Source organism: Vicugna pacos, chromosome 26 (genome assembly GCF_048564905.1).
Source record: "Vicugna pacos chromosome 26, VicPac4, whole genome shotgun sequence".
In the NCBI taxonomy this organism is placed as follows: domain Eukaryota; kingdom Metazoa; phylum Chordata; class Mammalia; order Artiodactyla; family Camelidae; genus Vicugna; species Vicugna pacos.
The window spans coordinates 23068150-23089511 of NC_133012.1; the positions used below are offsets into that span (position 1 = coordinate 23068150).

Here is a 21362-nt window from a genome sequence, read left to right on the forward strand (position 1 = left end):
GTAATATAGACTGAAATTCTGTTTTTCAGAAATGTCAAGATATAGAATTTTTAAATACTGGTGAATTTCAGATATCATTTACTGGTGCAATTTACTGGAATTTCAGTGATGATAACAAAAAAGTAAGATTCTCTTCAAGTTAGTAAATATTTGTGTTGTCAATAAATTTGTAAATAGTATACTATGTGAGCTTGTTACTTGGTGTAACTTGCTAATAAGTATGATTACTGTATATATATTTTAAATTTTTTATTCTATAACTATTTTTCTTTATTTTTTTAATGGAGGTACTGGGGATTGAACCCAGGACCTCGTGCATGCGAAGCATGCGCTCTACCACTGAGCTATACCCAACCCCCATATATAATTTTGAAAACACATTGCTAACCGAAGAAAATCTCTACACCAAAGAAAGCAAAATCATTTTAAGTTAAAACAATGAACAATATAAAAAATGTATTTTGCACTCAGGTGATCTCATCTGATGGCTTTTAATGACAAAAGGATGGCTATGATGAAGTCCTGAAGAACTAGCATGCTCTAGAATAGCTGTGTATAAGTCATTACATTTTTGATCAGCAGTTAATTGGCACAGCTCTTGGATCAATTGCTTATCAGTGTTCCACAGGTGTATTAGATGGTTCCTACTTTAGGAGAAAGAAGCATAAACATTCTCAGAAACATGATTTTTAGCTAACTTTAATATTTAAACATAAATTGTATCTGTTCTATGTTTTTTTATATGGTTTGAACATTAGAATTACAAAAATGAGTAAATCCTAGTTTCCTAGGATTGGTATCTTATTGTTAGATAACCATCAGAAATGTTGAAAGTGACTATGCAGTGTACACTGGCCAGAACAGTTGTTACTAAAAAAGTTACTAAACTTTTTAATCTTTGACAATCTACTAGGTAAAAATAATACTCACTATATTTTAATATTTACTTATTTATTTATTTGAGTATGTTTGGCCATTTTCCTCTTTTAAGGTCCATTTGTAGTGCTTATGGTGTGAACTATATTTTCATATCCATTGCCCATTTTTCAGTTGGGCTGTTTTTTGTTTTTTGTTTTTTGTTTTTTTTTTTGTCCTTAGCGGTAACTGTTACATAACTGTAATCCCTCCTACATCCCTCTTATGAGGACCACAGGAAACCATCAAGAGCAGCCATGTAACCCAGGGCAATCTCCCCATCTCAAGATCCTTCATTTAATCACTCAGGCAAAGTCCCTTTTGTCATGTAAGGGAACATATATATGAGATTAGAATGTGGACATCTTTGGGGGCCATTACATAGCTGACCACAGGGTACAACTAGCCAACAAACGAAGATCACTCACAAGACTAAAAACATAGTCCCATTGACCTACAGCTCCTAGAAGAGTGAGATGAAAACTTAAAATAAAAATAGGAGCACTTGAGGAAACTCAGGAGTGGTACATGTGCACACACGTAGGTACGTGGGTACACAAAACATTTTTCCAATTAAGCATTTAAGTAGGATATTAGAGGAAGAGACTATCATATTGGAGCCCAAATTCAAGCCCTGGAAAATCAAGAGCAAATTATACAATGGTGGACATCCTGTAGGATAAACAAAGAGACTATAGGATAGATCCAGGAAACGCAGAATGAATAGGCATTCCAGAAAGATAGAACAGAACAGATGGAAGAAAGGCAATAATTATGTAATAGGAGAAAATTCATCTGTGATGCAGAGACCTGCATCTAAGTGGCTTGCTGAATTCCAGCCTACACTAATGGGAAAAGACACACGCTTGGCATAGCCTGTAGACCTCCTGAATGATGAGACAGAGAGAAGAACAACACAAGCACAGGGTGACACCTACTGATTCCTTACAAAGGGAAAACAAACTAGCACTTGGGGTTCTCTTATGCAACCTTGGAAGCAAGAGGACAGTGAAACAGTGTTCACAAACACAGAAGCCATGGAACTGGAGGGTCCTTTTGCCTCCGAGAAGAGTACTTGAAAGTCTTTTTGACTCTTCACTTAATAAAGACATGTCCTGAAGCAGACACTTCAAGAGGAGGGGGGAAAAACGCAGAGGAGGCTGAGAAGAGCACCCCATTATGTGCTGCCAGGGACCTATGTGTATCACTGAAAAGTAACCTAGTTGACAATGAATGATTGCCCAGGAATATATAACACAGCTGTGGAATAAGGGCTTTTATAACAGAAGGGACATACTCTTGATGAAGGTCTAAGTACTGGACAACCCAGCAAAACATAGGACTTTGGGGCAGGAGAGGGATGGGTGGAGGAATAAATGCCTTCCAAAGCTGTTGTCTGGCAGAAGGGTGTGGGGAAGAGCAGAGAGGAGCAATGAAGGTGTTCAGAGAGACTGATTTTATTGGGACAGTTGCAAGTATGGACAAAACCGAGACTCCTGGAGGAAGAAATAAACAGCATCTTGTTTTCAAATGTGCTGAATTGTATGGGTCTTCATCCATGGACAGAGAAAAAGAAAGTGATAATTTGTGGGCACAGAAAAGTAGGATTTTAAGTTAACAAGGGGAAATTTGGAGTTATTGGCAGCTGTATCAAGCTAGCAAATATTAGTAAAGTCATAGATGAAATTAGCTTACTGGCCTCAACCTTTCGTCCTTGGAAACCCCATGTCTCGACTTTGGACTGCTTTTATTCTTCATCCACAGCACACCCTTAATGATACAATCTAAACTCAAGGCTTCAAAGACTGTTTGTATGCTAATTATTCCCAAAGTAGTATCTAAGCCTGGGACTCCCTCTCCAACTACACATTGTATATTCAATTACTCACTGGATCATTCCACTAGGAAGTTTAAAAGATATCTCAAACTCCCCATGTTCCAAACTCAACTTACAGTAATCTGCTCCCCAAAATACACGTACACACTGCAAATTGAATATCTTCACTGCTCCTGCGACCCAGCTGTGTCCCACCACTTCCGTGCCTCCAAGGTCCTACCTACTTGGAAAATTGTCTGATGTCATAGTTTCTTCATACTGTGCCCATTACTACCTCTGCCCCATGTGTTTACCTCTTTTTGTTTTTAACAGCAGGTTCGCTGAGATAGAATTCACATACCATAAAATTCATGCTATTAAGTAAAGTATATTATTCAGTAATTTTTAGTACGTGCAGAGTTACGCACCCATCACCAGGATTTAATTTCAAAACATTCCATCAGCCCCAAAAGAAACTCTATACCTGGTAGCAGTCACTCCTCACTCTCTCCCATCTCCCCCCAGCCTGTGGCAACCCCGAATCTAGCTTCTGCCTCTGTGGGGCTGCCTATTTGGGACATTTCATGTACATAAAATCACACAGTGTGGGCTTGTGTGGCTGGTTTCTTTCCGTTCACATATTTCCAGGGTTCATCTGTGCTACAGCAGGTATCACACATGCAGGGTTTTGTGCGGATGTCTGTTTTCAGTTCTCTTGGGCGTATACATAGGAATAGAATTTCTAGGTCATATGGTAACTCTGTGTCTAGTATTTTGAGGAACTGCTGAATTGTTTTCAAAGTGGCTGTGCCGTTTTGGAATCCCACCAGCAAGGTACGAGGGTTCTAGTTTCTTCACATCCTCATCAACGTTTGTTATTGTCCATCTTTTGTTTTAACCGTTCTAGTGGACGTGAAGTCATTGCTCTTGTTGGTCCTGATTTACATGTCCATAAGGATTAATGGTGTTGCTCATCTTGTCATGTACTTATTGGCTGTTAGTATGTCTTCTTTAGAGAAATAGCTATCCAAATTATTTTTCTTTTTATTAATTAGTTTGTCTTTTTTATTGTTGAGTTGTAAAACTTCTTTTTTCCAGTGTTATTGGGACATAAATGATGTATAAAATTGTGTACGCTTAAAGTGAACTACATGAAGATTTGATACATTTATATATTATGAAATGATACCCACAATAAGGCTAGTTACATATCCGTCATATCACACAATTACAATTTTATGTTTGTAATTTGTGTCAGGTATGTTTCAGGAACAGTCATAGTACAACACCTGGCAGGGTGGATTTCTGGGAATAATTTGTTATTTTAAAACATGGGACTACTAAAGCAGTAATGTTCTAGAAATCCATCAAAATAATCAAATTTAGGTTCCGCACACTAGTAATTCACGGGCCTCATTTCTGTCTTGCTGTGCTATTGAAACCTCTGGATGTAAAATACTAGTTTGTTAATAAATTCTGTGAATAGTAATGTGATTGAAAGTAAGTCTAAAGAGCTGGAAAAGTGACCAAAATGACATAATAAATTTAATCAATCAAGACCAGAACCTGTTTACAGGTTTATTTATCTCCAGTGACAGATGCCCTAGAATAGTGACACGTTTTTTTCTTCCCAGTGAATATTTGTTGATGGAATGAATGAATGAAAAATTATAAATAAAGAGGTAAGCCAGAAACCATTCAAATGAAACACAGAGGAACTGAATGTTATATAAGGACTGATGACAATGTAATGATGAATGGATTATAAATATGAACATACGAAACAGCAGAGGTAGTAAGTACATAAATCATTAGGCAAAGATGGTTAGAAATGTAAGGAGAACATAATAAACTGAAAAATGCAATTTTAATAAGATGTTCAATGTACTCCTCAAGTATGAAGTGAAAGACAGTATAAGACTAACAATTTCTATTTGCCCAATTAAAAGTGTGTTGATTTGTCTGCAAATGAAAACCGTAGCACAGGATCTGTCTACATTGTCTTCAAAACCTCTCATCCTAGAATTTCCTTCTATATTCTACACATCTTACCTTTATCTTCAAAACTCAAATGAAATTAAATATTGCATGAACCTTCATTTTAATTTTTAGTTAATATAAACTTCCATTAATTTGAATTCATAATTTATTATTTATAGTTCATAAATACCAAATAAAGCTTGTAGCTTAATACATTTTTAATTTTTATTTACAACTTTAAGTGAAGATGGAATAACAAGGAATGGATTTATTCTACCACCTGAAACAACCAAAAACGAAACCCAAAGTATATGGAATACTGGTGAATGCCCATAGTCAGGCAATGAAAGACAGTGATCCCCGGAAACAGGACACAGATGAGGTGATCCTTACAATTACTCCCACTTACTTCTTTGGGAAACTTTCCAGAGAGAAAATAAGCAGAGCCAAGTGGATTCTGTGAGTTGATGGGACAGAGGGCCAGACAGAAGAGAGCTTCACAGAGAGAAAGCTCTGGAGGGCCACAGAGGGTCCCCTTCAAGTTGAGTACCTATCAACACAGACATGGTAGGAAAGAAACTACGTGAACCTGGAGGAAGAACCAGCTGGAGGATTCCAGGGGGATGGTATCAGATGCTCAAAATGGGCTGCAAACAGTGCTAGTTCCCTTCAGCTTGACTGGACAATCTCTTAATTCACAAGGTATGAAGTAGAATTCTTAGACAGATTCTACCCCAGAAGTGGGCAAAAACTGACCCTAGAAAATCACTGATTTGATCACATGTGTTAAACCTTAAGAGCAAGACAAAATGATTTAACTGTTTCCAAGATACATAAATATATCCCAGGACAAAACTCAAGATTACTTTTAGAAGTACAAAATATTCAACATCTGTCAAGGTGCAGTTCACAATGTCTGGCATCTAACTAAAGGTCACCAAACATGCAAAAGAAATAGGACTGTATGACCTATAGTGAAGGAAAAAAATGAATAAAATAAATAAATCAAATCAAATTAAACTGGCTCAGATGTTAGGATTAGCAGAAAAGAACATAAAAGTTATTATAACTTTATTTCATACATGTAAAAGATAAATGCATGGAAAATATTTTAAAACATCTAATCTGAAATTCTAGAGGTGAAAAGTAGACTGTCTGAGATGAAGAATGCCCATGATTGAATTAGCAGCCAATTCAATATTACAGAAGGAAAGACTCATGAACTGAAAGGCACAGCAGTGGAAACTATGGATAAACAAAGTGCTCACTAGCACATAATAGAGAATACAGGCATCAACTGAATGTGTGTGTGTGTGTGTGTGTGTGCAGCTGATTTTTGACTAAGGTGCAAATGCAAATACATTGAGAAGGAATAAGCTTTTCAACACATGGCACTAGGAGAGTAACTTAACCAAGTGCAGGAAAAATGAACTTTCATCCATACCTCACACTACATGCAAAAATTAACTCAAAATGTATCATAGACAAAAATGTAAAGCTTCAAACTATAAAATATGTAGAAGATATTTATTTGTAGTAGCCTCCAACTAGGTATAAACCAATGTCTATAAACAAGTGAATGGATAAACTGTGGGATATCTGTGCAGTATAATCAAAGTTAGCAATGAAAAAAAGGATGGACTATTAATATATGGGAAAACATGGATTATTCTCAAAATGATATTGATGAGTAAAAGAAGCAAGACCAAAAATGACATGTGGTAAACCAAACATCATTCCTGATGGATCTGTACTGTTAATGGTCCTGCTATAAGGAGTTGTTATAGTCTTCTATTACCCTGGACTGCTGGAAGCTTTGGAGAGACTTTCTTGGGTTCCAGAATGGTCTTCCCTGTCCTGATTGTAGCCGTATCTCTCCTGAGTAAGTCAGGATCCATCACCCCACCCAGTACAGTAACACCCTTCTATGCCTGGTGGTTCAGTGGAACTAGCAACCCACAGTGCTTGTGGGCAGGTGACAAGCTTACAATACAAGGGTACCCTTGTTGTGTCTGTAGACCAAAGCCTCTTCCCTTGGGAACTCGGAGAGCACACATTTGCAGAGAGAGAAGCGAAAGTTGTAGGATGGATTATGAGGAATAATAGTCAAAGGAGCCATCCCCACTTCCATTGACTGACAGATATGTTCTTATTCTAGAGAAACAGCATCTTATTTTGGACTTTCGTTCAGAACACATGCCACATCCAGGGGAAATGCTCACTTCGGAGGATGTTATTTCCTGGCTCGTGCCAAGATACTGTCTTCCATAAACTGCTCCAAACTTCTGTAATGCTGGTAGATTTGAGTGAAGTGGTGTGAGACAGATTCAATGAATTCTGTGAGTATAATACATTTTTATTTCTATAAATTGAGTTTCCACAGCAAAAATAGTATTTGATAAGATACCAGGAATGTAAGGCGTTACATCAACATACATGACAGCATTGACATAGAAATTTCCAGAAAGAGAGGAAAGTGCATATTAAAAATGGGTGTCTACTTCACTGAGGACAAATTGCTGCCTCCCCAGTGATGGACAGGGAGGAAAGTGATTTCATTGCACCCCTCCCCTCCACTGGGCAGGCTTCTGTCTAGGAAGATCAACACTGATATACACTGTTTGCAGATTAGGCATTTAGCAGTGTCTGGAGCCAGAGCAGCTTTGGCCACTGGGAGTCCGTGTTATCTCATCCCTACAGTCATGACCACATTGCACATGATCCTGGCTGGAGAAGATGACTGACAGGCTTCCAAAGAATGGGGCATCTTTTCCTCCTGACTATTGAGAGCCTCTTCTTCAGCGCACCCCTGGGTGGACATGTAATTGTATACAGATGCCTTACACAATGTCCCCATTCTTTGGAGACCATCCATACACTCTTCCCTACATACCCTGGTCCCCAGTACTCAGATCATTTTTATTTAAGTCTTTGTTATCTGGTAAACCTATGAGTTACTGCTTATAAATTAGCACAGATCCAAATCTCTGGCTATTTCTCCATGCTGGCAAAATAGACCAGTAGACACACTGTTCACAATTATTAGGATTTCCATCAATAAATTCCCCGAAGCAGAGATAAAATGAAGAAAATGCATGATTTCATTAGAGATTTAACACACTTCTACAAGTAATAGAAGAAGCAGACCAAAAAAGTTCAGTAATGGATAGAGGATTTGAACAACACAATTAACCAACTGACCTAATTGATATTCAAAGAACACTGCTTCCTAAAGCTGCAGAATATGTATTCTTTACAAGTGCATGCGGAATATTCACGAAAGTAGATTATATCTTGCTATGAAGAAAATTCTCCAAAAGGTCAGTTGATTAAAATCATGCAGGGATACTGTCAGAAACTCATAGAACGAAACTATAAATCAGTAACAGAGAAATAACTGGAAAACCCAAATACTTAGAAATTAAACAACACATTCCATAACAAATATGGTTAAAAGCAGAAAATACAAAATTAACTATTAGAAAATATTTTGAACTCAATGATAATGAAAATACAGCATATCAAAATTGTGCAGTGCAGCTAAAGCAGTGGTTAGGAATTTAAAGCTTTGTATACACATAACAAAAATTAAAATAAAATAAAATGATATAATCTACCAGTTCAAGAAATTAGAAAAAAGAACAGAAAATGAAACTCAAAGTATAAAGAAAGGAATAATAATGATAAAATCAATTATAAAAATAATGCAATTTAGGAAGTAAGACATATGAAAGATTGATGTAATGCAGTATCTTGGATGGGATCTTGGAACAGAAAAAAAATTTAGATAGACAGCAAGGAAATTTGAATAAACTATTGTTATTTGGTTAGTTAATAATAAGGTATGAACATTTACCCATTAATTATAACAAATGTATCATACTACTGAAAAAGGTCACTAAAAGGGAAAATGTGTCAAGGAGTTTAATGGGAACTCTCTGTAAATCTAATTTTTCTGTAAACCTAGTATTGTTCTAACAATAAAGTCCTAAAAAAACTCTACAATACAAAAAAGCATATGTACAATAGAGAAAAATCAAAAAGGTCAAACATTGGTTGTTTTAAAAGGTTATAAAATTGACAGAGTCACTGTGAAGACTTTATAAAAAGTTGAAACAGAAAAAATGTAATAACTATCGATATCACTAATGAAAAAGAGACATCAATATAAATACTGCAGTTATTAAAAGTTTAAAAATTATGATAATTTTAGGCCAATACATTTGAAATTTTAAATTAAATGGACAAATTCCTTGAAAAGTAAAAAATAAAAAGACTCAAGAAAAAACAGGAATTCTATATTATAGACTATAGATACTTCAGAAATTGAACCTAGTATTTCAAAATTTTCAAATATATAAAACTCTTATCTCAGTAGTTTCAGTGAGAATTCTTAACACAGGTAAAATAAATAATACTCATCTTGCACAGATGTATTTAGAGCCTAAGAATTAAGGAATCAATATCCAACTCATATTATGAAGGTAACTTAGCCTTGTTACAAAACCTAACAAGGCCATTTAATGACATTAATAAGGACTTGAAGTAAAATTAGACTCTGTTCCTCCCATAAAAATGTATGCAAAAATTTTAAGCACAGTATTATCAATTTAAGTACAGTTACTTGTAAAAAGGACAATACACCATGACCAGCTGGGAGTTTATCCTGAAACTGCAATTTATCACTTAAAATAAATCAATAAATTTCATCACTATCAAAATAAAGGGGAAATAAATATATTTTAATAGATGCAGAAAGAGCACTGCTAAACTTGTCATATGATTAAACCATATGATTAAAAATCAAGCAAACAAAAAGCTCAGTAAACTAGAAAGGACTTCCTCAATCTGATAAGAAGCACTTATTTAAAATTGGTAAAATTATTACTCATTCTAATTGTGGCATATTAAATATTTTACCCTTTGGCTTAAGGGTGAAATAAGAATGCAGACTTTTACCACTTTTATTCGATATTTGCACTGGAGGCGCTTACCACTGAAAATGAAACGATAAAAATATATATAGGGATTAAAAAAATATGCCATTATTCACAGGAAACATGTATAGAGTGAATAGTTTTTTAAAAAATAAGTTTTAAGATCATGAGTGAATTTCGCAATGTTACTGCCATATTACTATACAAAAATTAGTTATACTTTAGTGAACAATTATCAAGCAAATAGAAAATGAAATTTAAATATATATTTTTATGAGTTACAGTGGCACTTAACATATGAAGATAATCTGCAAACTGCAAGAAATATTCCTAAGAGGAATTTTAAAAGATACAAATAAATGAAGGGTTATAACATGATCCTAGATAGGAAGATTCAATATTGTTAAATATCAATTTTCTCCAAGATGGAAGACTTCCACTACTAGATATCAGTATTTAGTGGAGAGTTAGTATTAGCAAAATGATAAACAGCCCAATGGAAGAGAATAGTGACTCTAAAAGCGACCCAGTTTATGGAGTTATCTGATTTACAACAATGACAACACTGTAATTCAATGAGGGAATTACGGTCTTTTCAGTAAATGGTATGGGTCATTTGGAAGATACCCAACTGAAAAAAATGAAAGCAGACCTGTGATTCACAACACACATACAATTAATTATGATCATAGACCTAAATGTGAAATCTGAAACAGTAAATTTCCTAGAGTGAATTTAGGAGAATATCTGTATGTTATTTTAATAGGCTAAGGTTCTTAAACAAAAGCAAAAAGAACCAAGAAAATGGTAATGATAATCCTTATGATTAAGAATTTCAGTTCATTTAAAGAAACTTTTAAGAGAGTTAAAAGACTAGACAATATTGTTGCATACTAGATGATATTTTCAATACATACATTTAAAAAAAATGAGTATGCTGTAACTAAAATTCCAAAAGAAAAAAGACAGACATGCAATTTACAAAAAAAGAAGGCGCAGTATACAGGAAATGATATCTAAATGACTATTAAGCATATAGAAAGATAGGAACCATCAATGCTAATTAAGGAAATGCTAATTAAAATCACAATAGATATCACTTCATTTCCACCAAAACAGTTAACAATTAAGAGAATCGAAACCACAAAGAATAAATGAGGTTTGGAAGAAACTTGTTATCTTTACAGATAATGCTGGTGGGACTTTATATTTGTCTAACAATTTTGGAAACTTTTGAGCAGTATCCATTAAAAATAAATACACAGTATACCTCTGCTACCACTTAGAATACAGAAAGCTGCAAACAATGATACTCATACTCAAACAATGAAAAAGAAAAAGCTCAACTGTCCACAAAGTATAACTGTTTTTGATCACATTAGAGAATTTAAGTTGCAAGCCAACCAGGTAACCTGAAATCCAAACACAGGTTTTTAAAATAACTCCAATACATTAAAGGATTTATTGGAAAACGCCCATACATTGCATGAAGAGATGAGAATCATAAGCAGTAAAATGGAAAACATAAGCAAGTGTCAAATGGAAAAAGCTAGAAATAAAAACTGTAATATCAGAAATTAAGAGTTTCCACAATAAAAAAAAACAAACACTGAAGATAGGTTGTGAGGAGTTATTCAAACTAATGGACCAAGTTAAAAAAAAAAAAAAACAAAACGGGAGAAAAAGAGCAGACTAGCCAGGAGCGTGGTGGTAACAACACCAAATGGTTGAGTGTGCATGCAAGCGTAGTCCCAGAGAGGGGCGAGTAGGGCAGAAGAAATACCAGAAGAGACAATGGCTGCAAACTTCCCCGAAGTAAGAAAGATATTAAATAACAGATTCTAAAGACTCAAAGAATCCCAAGGAGAATAAATACCAGCACACACACCCATACACACACACCCCAGACACACCTAAGATAAACTGAAATTTTGAACACACTCAGAAAACAGACCCATATTCCACAGCACAGAGAGAAAGAAGCAGTCCCAATAATCCCACTACTGGTGATGCCCTCAACACAAACCCAACGTGAAGAGAAATGATTCAGACACAAAGGAGTATAAACTGTAGGATTTCATTAATAAAAAGTTCAAGAATTAGCAGAATAATCTATGGTGACAGAAGCAGACATATGCTTCTTAAGGGCCTTGACTTGTAATGAGCACAAGTGAAGCTCAGGGGCACTGGGCACATTCCGAATCTGGCTGTTGTATCTGAATTTTCTTGCTTTTTTTTATTATTGTAAATTGGGCTATTTATTTTTTATTTGCAGTTCTTTATTTTGTATGTATTGTCTCTTTCAAAGAAACCTATGTATTGAAAATTTCTAGTCTGCAAGTAAGCTTTTAACTCTCTCAAAAGTTTCTTTCAATGAACAGAGATGTATTTTATTTCATTTCTTTTGAGAGGTGTTCCATCAAGAGCCACTATCCTTACCTAGGTGCACCTCATTTTTGACACTCAGGGTGGCAATCTGTAGGAAACCCTGTATCTGTGATGATCATAATCATATGTACACACAATCACACAGTCACACTTATTATAGGAAGCAGGTGACTGAGCAGCACCCCTGCGCTCCCCTTTAAGGGTACTTCAAGAGATCCGTGCCTAAAACATGACTCTGTATTTGACATCCTCGCATGGATGATTTGTGTAACGTAGCCCTCGAGTGGTTCTGTCATCGGGTAGAAGGACCTAACTGCCAAATCAGCATGGGAGTTACGCCTTTCATAAAACATTTCTGAGTTGGCATCTGAAAATGAATGGCTCCAAACTACTGAACATGTTTGTTTGTGGGAGACACAGCCTAGGACATACTTACCTGTTCGTTACTGTGGAAAGAGCCACATCTAAAGAGGAGGAAATTAAAAGTAACATCAACGCATTGCCACATTGATGCTAACAGAATGAGCGTGTGTCAAGGCAGAATGCTTGTGCCTGTACTCAGGTGTTCGAGGAGACATGCAGGGACTCCTTCTGGCAACAATACAGCCACTGACTGGAGGTAAAGTGCCCAGTGGGTGCAGGGGAACCCTCAAGGTCAGCCTTGCACCATCGCTGAGCCTGATTCTCCCGTCAGCCTGGCAGGTGTTCTGGCGCTGGCCAAATTGAGTGGGTTTTGAGCTCATATAGATTCTCTCCACAGTGATTTTTGCAGCACTGCAAATTGTCACAGCTCAGCAATTTTCCAGCTATTTCTGCTCTGGGAAAATATGTGATGATCACCAAAGTTCCTTTTGTTCCAGAGATGCAAGGCCATCAGACAATTAAAAAGATCCAAAATTTTCTGTAGCTTGCCAGGGACCTCTAACTCTACTGTTTTCGTGCATATTATTTTATTAATGAAATTATAAAGTAGTGTTGTCTTAAAAAGTGGTGTCCAAACATCTAATGCTGCTGCCTCTGGACAGGCTCTAGAAACAGTCTCCCTCTGCATAAATCCCAGGCTGCCATATGTTAATTATCTGGCCTCCGGCAAGATGTTTTGTGTAACCTGCACCTCCCGCTGTAAACAGGAGAGGTGTTCAGAGTGGCTCTTAATAAGGTCATGATGGAGTTAAATGAGTTAACTACTGTAAAAACACTCCCTAGAAGACAGTAAGCACTTAATAGATTTTACAGTCATTTTACATTATATCACTCGTGTCTTGGCTTTCTCTTTTCGTCTCTCTAGCCATTTTTAGACAATGGTGTAAATCTTTCCTAACTCTTCCCACATGGGACTCCCACTGATGTTCTTGTTCAGATCTAGAGAACCAACTCTTGGCTCTAATCTGTGCATTATTTTGCAAATCCCAAGCAAGAACTAAGGAGGAGGCTACAGTTGTTACGTATGGTAGCAAGAGAGGTTGCTGGATTCAGACACTGATATGCCAAGTACTGCTCTAAGCAAAGGAAACACACAGTATCCACCAGGGGGCGCCTGTCTTGTACAGATGGGTGAATTTTGCCCGGCACAGGGAAAGATTCTTAAAGAGACCAGAATTGAACAAAGACTAACAGAAGCCTTTTAGCCTGAATCTGAGGTGGACTTTTGTCTTCAGTACTAATTGCATGGATGTAGAACCAATACTGCAGTCTAAAGTCACTTATTAAGGCTCTAGTAGAGACATTAGAACAATGTGAAGACTCCTTATACATTAGACATTTTTAACCATCCTCTCCTTGCAGTTCTGCACCCCCTGCCCCCAACACACACACACACACACACGTATTTACTCACGTGGCCCATGTTACCCTTAAAAAAAGAGATCTCTTCACATTTCCAAGCCACAGTCAGTTCTAACGTATTTTGTTAGCTGAAAGCTATGATATTTAGAATCCACTGCAGTTTCTGATTGTTTCTCTGACTCAGAAATGGTGTGGTGACTTTCTTCCAAACAGAACCAAATCACGTCATGTTGACTTCAATAAATCCAACCTCAGTACTTGACTCTTTCCTAAGTCATCTGCATTCTCTAAGCCAACTTAGCAAGTCCTGATTATTTATCAGCTACACTCCACTAATAAGATCTACACACCTGTGGGCTTTTGCCCAGATGGCACAAATGAAAAAGAAGCCTTAAAAAAGTTGATTAGGAAGGACTGATCACTTTGTCACCAGTTAAGTATTTATTAAAGGCAAGTATTTTACGAAATTTAGAAAATTAAACTAGCTCCTGCTTTAGGGGGTTGATTAAACAATTCTTTTTAGGAATGTATGGATTTGAAATGCTTTTAAAATCTTATTTCATTAATACAGTTGCCATTCGAAATTAAGTTACATGGAGTATCTCAATTTGTTGCTCATGGGATATGATCTCTCTTAGTTTAAAATTACATTATACTTGGAAAGCTTCAAACTATCAGGTTGGCTTGTTTGGCAGATTGTTAGATTAATTCTCTAATTCACTGAAATATCTATTACCTTTTACAAAAGAATTGACTATAATGAATTAGAGAGCTAATCTCAACAATTTATCACTCAAATGAGGTCATCACACTTTGCAGAATATTCAAGACTACCAGCCCCTTACTAACATTTTCTTTATATTAAAAAAATGCATTTTCTATATTATGCCTTATTTTTTAAATGGATTTAAAAACATAATGAAGAGTATTATAAGGCAGGAATCACATAATCAGTCTGCTGTAAATTGTTTCTATAAAGTTATTAAAAATCTTAGTGTTAATATGATAGTATGATATCTTGATAATAGAGAACAATCATAGAACTATGCTCTACATTTTAAACATTTATTAGAAAATCTACAAAGCTTATGCATGATTATCTGCTTTGCTGTTTGGAATCTCCCCGGATTGGTGGTGTTTGTTTTCTTTTTCACACATTCTGACTTGCGTGCATGTGTGCATGTGCCTAAGACTCTTTTGTAATAAAATGTCTACCCCAAGTCCTGGAGGGTGTTTTGTGTGACTGCTGGTGCCTCTCTTTCCTTGTTCTCTTCATTCTCCACACGCCACTCCTCTGCTGGGAACACAGGCCTGCCTGTGACACTGTTATCCCCTTCGGAACGACCTTGAAGCTGCTGGTCTAAGTGAATTTTGGATCTGATTTGGTCCTATGTGCACTGTTTTCCTGCTCCACCAATCAGAATGCTGGTCAGAGTGTGATGTCTCCCCAAATCTAATCTTGCTAGTTCTATAGGGTGTGAATGACTGTTGTTTTTCAGGTGGCCCGCATTTAGTGTTCTTCCTCATGTCTTGTGATTTTTTTTTTTATTGTAAGCTTATGTTTGCTGGAACTTGGGCTGTGAATATGCTCTGAGGTCTGAGTTGAAATAGATCCCTGCTGAACACATGTATCCCCTTTTTTATCCTCCTGTAAGTCACCCCCAAATTAGAATTACTTTAAAATATTTTTTCACTTGAAATCTCACAGAATACCTGAAAATACATGAATTTTTCACCACCAAAAGGCAAATTTTCAATGCAAAATTACTTGTGTTATCCTCCTTTGTGCAAATATCCTGTAGCCTAGTTTAACAAAGCAGTAATCATGTGTTTGTTTGGTGTTTTAGTTTTTTTCCCCTGTGTTTTCCTGTGGTTCTTTCAACCTGTCACGGACCCTGGGCTTTGTCTCCCGCTCATCCACACAGAAATTAAAATGAAATCTTATGCTATCAGGCATTAGCGTTTGTTTCATGGTGACTTCAGAGCCAGCTTATTGAAGGCAGGTTTCATTTTTGATCCCTATGGGATGGTTTTCTTTTTTTGCATCTAGGCTTGGATTTACTTTTTCTTAAAAAAAAAAAATACTCCAACATAATGAATTTTTATTAGCACAGAGTACTTAGACTCAATATGACCATTTTTATTGTGGGTGTGACTCTGTTCACGTTTTCTCCCAGTTTTCAGCTTGTGATTTTCTCATCTTCACAGGGCAAAAGTTGTTGAATTATGATGAGGTCCAATTTGTCACTTTGAACTTTTATAGATTGTGCTATTAGTGTCAATTCTAAACACTTTTCACTTTGTCCTCGGTCTCAAAGATCTACTTTTTAAAAAATCTGTGTAGTGTTACATTTCACATTTAAGTCTGTGATCTGTTTCAAGTTAACTTTCATATAAGGTGTGAGATTTAGGTTAAAGTTTATTTTTTAAGTCTGTGTATCTCCAGTTATTACAACACCATTTTCTGAATGACCATCTTTCTTCTTTGAATTGCTTTTGCACCTTTGTTAAAATTCAGTTGAGCATATTTTTCTGGGACTGCATCTGGGTTCTATACTTTTTCCATTGATAGGTTTGTCTGTCCCTCCACCAATGTCTTACTGATTTGATTCCTATAGCTGTATTGTAAGCCTCCCCATCAGGGAGATTAAAATAAAAATTTAAAGTCTTTCCTCCACTTTGTCCTTTTTTTGAAAACGGTTTTCACTCTTCTGTCTTGTGCACTTCCATATAAATGTTAGGAGAAGCTTATCTGTATCTGGAAAAAAAATTATCACAGGGATTTTGAGAGAAGTTTATAAACCTGTGCATCAATTAGGGGAGGTCTGGCGTCTGTTATTTTGCTGACTTTTTAAACAAATTTTTTTCTGAAAAAAAAATTTACATCCTTAAAACACAATAGTACATTTCAAACAAGTTATATATAGAGAATAAACCTTGAATCACTTTCCAGAAATAATTCGTAGTGTCAGAATCCCATATAGACACTTTGAAAAGCACGTTGATGGTCAAAAGGGGATTTGAATCTCAGATGTTGGCACTTAGGTATCATAGTGAATGAGTTATGCAGATGCAATGATAAATATTTTTCTTGCAAATTATGGCAATGGGATGGGGATCTTTCCTCTAAATTGATATAAAAATTACATCTAAAACTGGTGTAGAAAAAATGTGAATCTTTCAATTAGAAGTGCAAAGTTCCATTTGCATTTTTTCATCCTAAACCTTCAGCTCCCTTGAAGCTCTTCTGTTTACAAGTTCTTACAAAAGCATCAGAATGACAGAGGATCTGCTTTGGTTCTTGAGTTGGAGAGTTTACCTGAAGTTGCAGCCTCTTCACTTGCCTCCTCTGCACCGTCAACTTCTGTAATGAGAGAAAATTAATGACTGTTCAACCTTCCTCTGTGCCTCAATTTTCAGCTTTCTTCAAATCTTGTTTCCATCTCAACTGGTGAGTTATACTTTATTACAGGAAATTGCCGTTTTATTGTAAATTTTTACATGCTGTTTTTCTCACAAATGTATTTATTGTTATGTGTTATTGGCCTTTCCATATCACAAACAAAATGTTTATGGGGCAACATGCAAACTGTACATTTTACTGCATAAAAAACAAATTTAACAACCACATTAATTGTTTGATGATCAGGAGGCAAAATTTTTTACCATTTTAATATCCAAACATGGTATTTCATAACTTATAAGTAAACGTTTTATTGCATTTAATAATGATTTAGGAAAGTGGTCCGGGGGTTTGATTTAGGTATGATGCATTATGATTTTTCCCATTTCAAGCGATGAGGAATAGGTAATTACTCCCTTAAATATTTTCACACAGAATGTTAGGTTTTTAGAATCCCATCATTTACGTTAAGTGGAAGATAGCTGTATTCTGAAATAATACCTTGCAACAAAGCACTTGGTAAAATATTACAAGTAATTTTTAAGTACACAGCTGGGCTTACAAGTAAATAAGGTTTTAAAACATGGTGGGAACTTTTATACCTCGTTTTAAGGTAAAGGTGATGCTATTTTGACCCTTGAAGGGTGTTGTCTCTTGTTTGCTCTGGCAATACAATACCCTTGATTTGAAGTCTTAGGGTCAATGACTGCAGTGAACAAGAGAAAAGAGCAGAGAATGCTTACTGCCCATTTAATATACTTTTCTCATTGATCTTAATTATTGAACCTCAGTTATGTTTGGGTGACAATATGCGCAGATAAAGATTAAGTTTCCAGCCATCGTCGCAGAGAAAAGTGATGGAAGCATAAATTCTGTCCAGTGATGTGAAGTGCAGGTACTGAGTGGGGAACCCGTCAAATCTCTTTTTCAGAGACTGCTGTTAGGAACATATTTTCTTCCTGCTGTCCCCTCTCTCTGCCAGGAATAGGGAACAAAAGGATGTATCACTCACTTGTAATTAGGTAGCCTTTGTTATAAGTGCTTTATCTTCAAGCTGGCAGAGCATAAATAGAGAAGAAAATTGGGGTTATAACAACTATTGAATAATCATGTCTAGACTAACTACTTTCATATATTTTTAACCTGAGAAAAAATGAATCTGTTTGCATAAACTACTGCTGTTTTTGGTGTTTTCTGTTACCTGTCACTTAACTTAGTCTTAAGCGATCTAAGTAGGAGATTCCTGAATAAAACCAGGGCTCTCAAATTTAAATAAAGGAAGACCTACAATAACAGCATTTCCCTTCCACATAAGAGAATGAATGAATGAATGAATGAATTTAAAAGATGTTCTTTTCAAACTAAGGTCTAGCTGAGGACCCATGGGCCTTTGAAAGCACAGCACTTTTTTCGCTCGGGTACACTGTGATCTTGCTGGTCCCTCTGGGAAATCCCAGGCTGAGAAAATACCTAAAAGTGGTTCTTTATACAAACTAACACCCAAATAGGAAAATAAATGGAAAAAAAACAGTTAAGATGGAAAATATGAGCAGTTCAGAACAAGATTATCTACTATGCATCTATTGCAAGTCCACAAGAATTAAAGAAAAATTGAGGAGAGGTAGTTTTGAAAATACAGTAATAAGAATGTTCAGTGATCAATGACGTAAGAAATCTTCAGATTTAGGATGTACAATAAATTCCAGATAGCACAAATAACAGAAACTCACTCCTAAGTACATCAAAGTAAAACTAACGGACAGTTAGAGAACTTAGAAACAGAAAGAAAAGACAGAATACTTTACAGAGGAAAGACAATTAGCCTTATGGTTCAATTCCAAACAACCATTTTGGAATTCAGGAGATAGAAATGAAGCAAAATATGTGTTAATCTAGAATGACATGTGTAGCTAAAATATAAAATCAAGAAAAAGGGTAAAATGAGGATAATTCAGACAAAGAGAAATTTGCTATATTAACTCTTAATGGAAGAATTTCAAGACAGAAATCATTCATCTTAAAGGTACAGGAAGAGCAATAAAGAATACATTAATACAAATACATTAATAAATGTGGGTAATTTCAAACTAATTTGACTATATGAAACATTATTCATATTTAATTTTTGTGGTAAATCATAAGGAGGAAGTTAAATACTGAACAATAATGGCATGTAAGTTTGGGATAGGTGGTTATTAAAGTTAAAATATTCTAAGTTTCTTTTATTTTGAAATATGTGGATAGAGATATTGCATAACGATACATTTTTTAAAAATAAACATTGCATGAAAATTTCATTTGTAAGCACTAAGATGAACAGTGTCTAATTGAAATGGGTACTAGAATAAGTAAAATTAATACTATTGGGAAGGAGAATAATACAAGCATAGTAAAAGTGGGACTAAGATTAACATAAATGAGATGTTGAGGTAAATCCAGATATATTAGTAATCACAATATATATATAAATAAAATGAAATTTCCTGGCAAAATACAGAGATTTATCAAGTTGGTAAAGACAACAAAATCAAGCCATGTTGCAATAGACACATTTAAAACACAGCTTCATAATGTAGTTAATGATGAGAAAATCAAAGCTTTCCCTGTAAGATCAGGTGGAAGCAAAGATGTACTCTCTCACCACATCTTTTCAATACTGTACTGGAAGTTTTGTGAAAAAGATTACACACACAAAGTAAAAAAAAAAAAAAAAACCAAAAACCTGAAACTCTTGAAACTAATAAGTGCTTATACTAGAGTACAAGGTTAACATACAGAAGTCAGTCAATTTCCTATATAACTAACAATGTACAAGTGAAATTTGAAATTAAAACACAGTATCATTTACATTAGCATCCCCCAAATAAATACTTAGGTATAAATCTATCAAAACATATACGAGGTAATGTGAGGTAAGTTGCAAAACTCAAAACCAAAAAACTAAATAAACGGAGAGGTATTCCGTGTTCATGGAGAGGAAGACTCAATATTGAAAGTACACTAACAATCATGACAAAGATTTACGGAGAAAAACCCACATACAATTTGAAATTGATTAGACTGAAAGAAGACAAAATTAAACGGAGATCTATATATATTATGTTTATGGCAGAAAGAAGCAACAACTTAAACTAATATCCATTCCCCAATTTATCTCTAGATTTAGTTCCAATCAAAACTGCAATAGGATTTTTTTAGGAACTTAGCAAGTTTGTTTAAAATTTATCTGGAAAAGTAAAGGTCTAGCCCAAGCCACTTCTGAAGAAATGTAAGATGGGGATGATTACCTTGCCAGGTAACAAGAATGATTAAAATTATACACAAATTAAGCCAATGAAAAATCGGTGGAGACAAAAGTGAAAGACCCTCATATATCAGGACAATGGATACACGACAGGATGATACTGTATAATCTGGGAAAATGTGGGCTATTCAGATGGGGAAGGAGGCAGGGAATATAACTGAATTCCCATTTCACATCAAAGATAAAGAAAAATTCTTGATGGGTTTAGCATTTAAAAGTTGAAAGGAAAAATATTTTAAAAAATAGACTATCTTCATGGATTTGGTTTAAGACAGAACTTATTTAAAAGGCATAACTAACTGTTACATATATAGAAACATTGAACATGTGAGTAAATATTGAACTTTTGACTACACTAAAATCAAACCGTTTTATCACAAGGCATTCAAAGTAAAGTGAAGAGAAACTCAAACTGCTAGAAGACAATTAAGCACAAACAGGTAGGAACAGAAAGATATCCAAAATGTTCAACTCCTACTAATAAAACTAAAATTAGAAAGACATTGGAAAATCATGTAAACTGGTATTTTGCTTAACAGGAAATACCCAATTAATCTATGACAAGATGTTCTACATTGTAGGTAATCAGAGAAATGAATGCAGACTGTAATGAAACACACTTTTATATCCACCAGGTTGGCAAAATTAAGAAGTCTCATAATTCCAAAGTTGGTGTAAATCAATTCAAACTCTTAGATACTGTTAATGGAAGAAAAAATTGATCCAAACCCATTATAGAACAACACAGAACTATCTTGCTAAATAGAATTTATGCGAACCTTGTGACTCAGCTATTCTGCTTCTAGGTATTTATTTACTTTTAAATTAAAGTAT

The 21362-nt window shown here is 35.3% G+C and overlaps 1 long non-coding RNA gene and 1 other non-coding gene across 4 annotated transcripts in view; both read right to left on the minus strand.

Annotated features, from left to right (window-relative positions):
- Positions 1–282: 282 nt before the first annotated feature.
- On the minus strand, positions 283–358 carry TRNAA-CGC (transfer RNA alanine (anticodon CGC)). Its single transcript has one exon. It is a non-coding gene; the product is annotated as a tRNA-Ala (tRNA).
- A 15548-nt stretch (positions 359–15906) lies between these two features.
- Positions 15907–21362, minus strand: part of LOC140689511 (uncharacterized) — a 193885-nt gene continuing 188429 nt past the window's right edge. For all 3 annotated transcript variants that reach the window (XR_012064545.1, XR_012064547.1, XR_012064546.1), the window contains 2 exons: positions 17141–17185; positions 15907–16579 (listed from right to left, as the gene is read on the minus strand). This is a non-coding gene — a long non-coding RNA (uncharacterized lncRNA). The remainder of the gene's footprint in view (positions 16580–17140; positions 17186–21362) is intronic.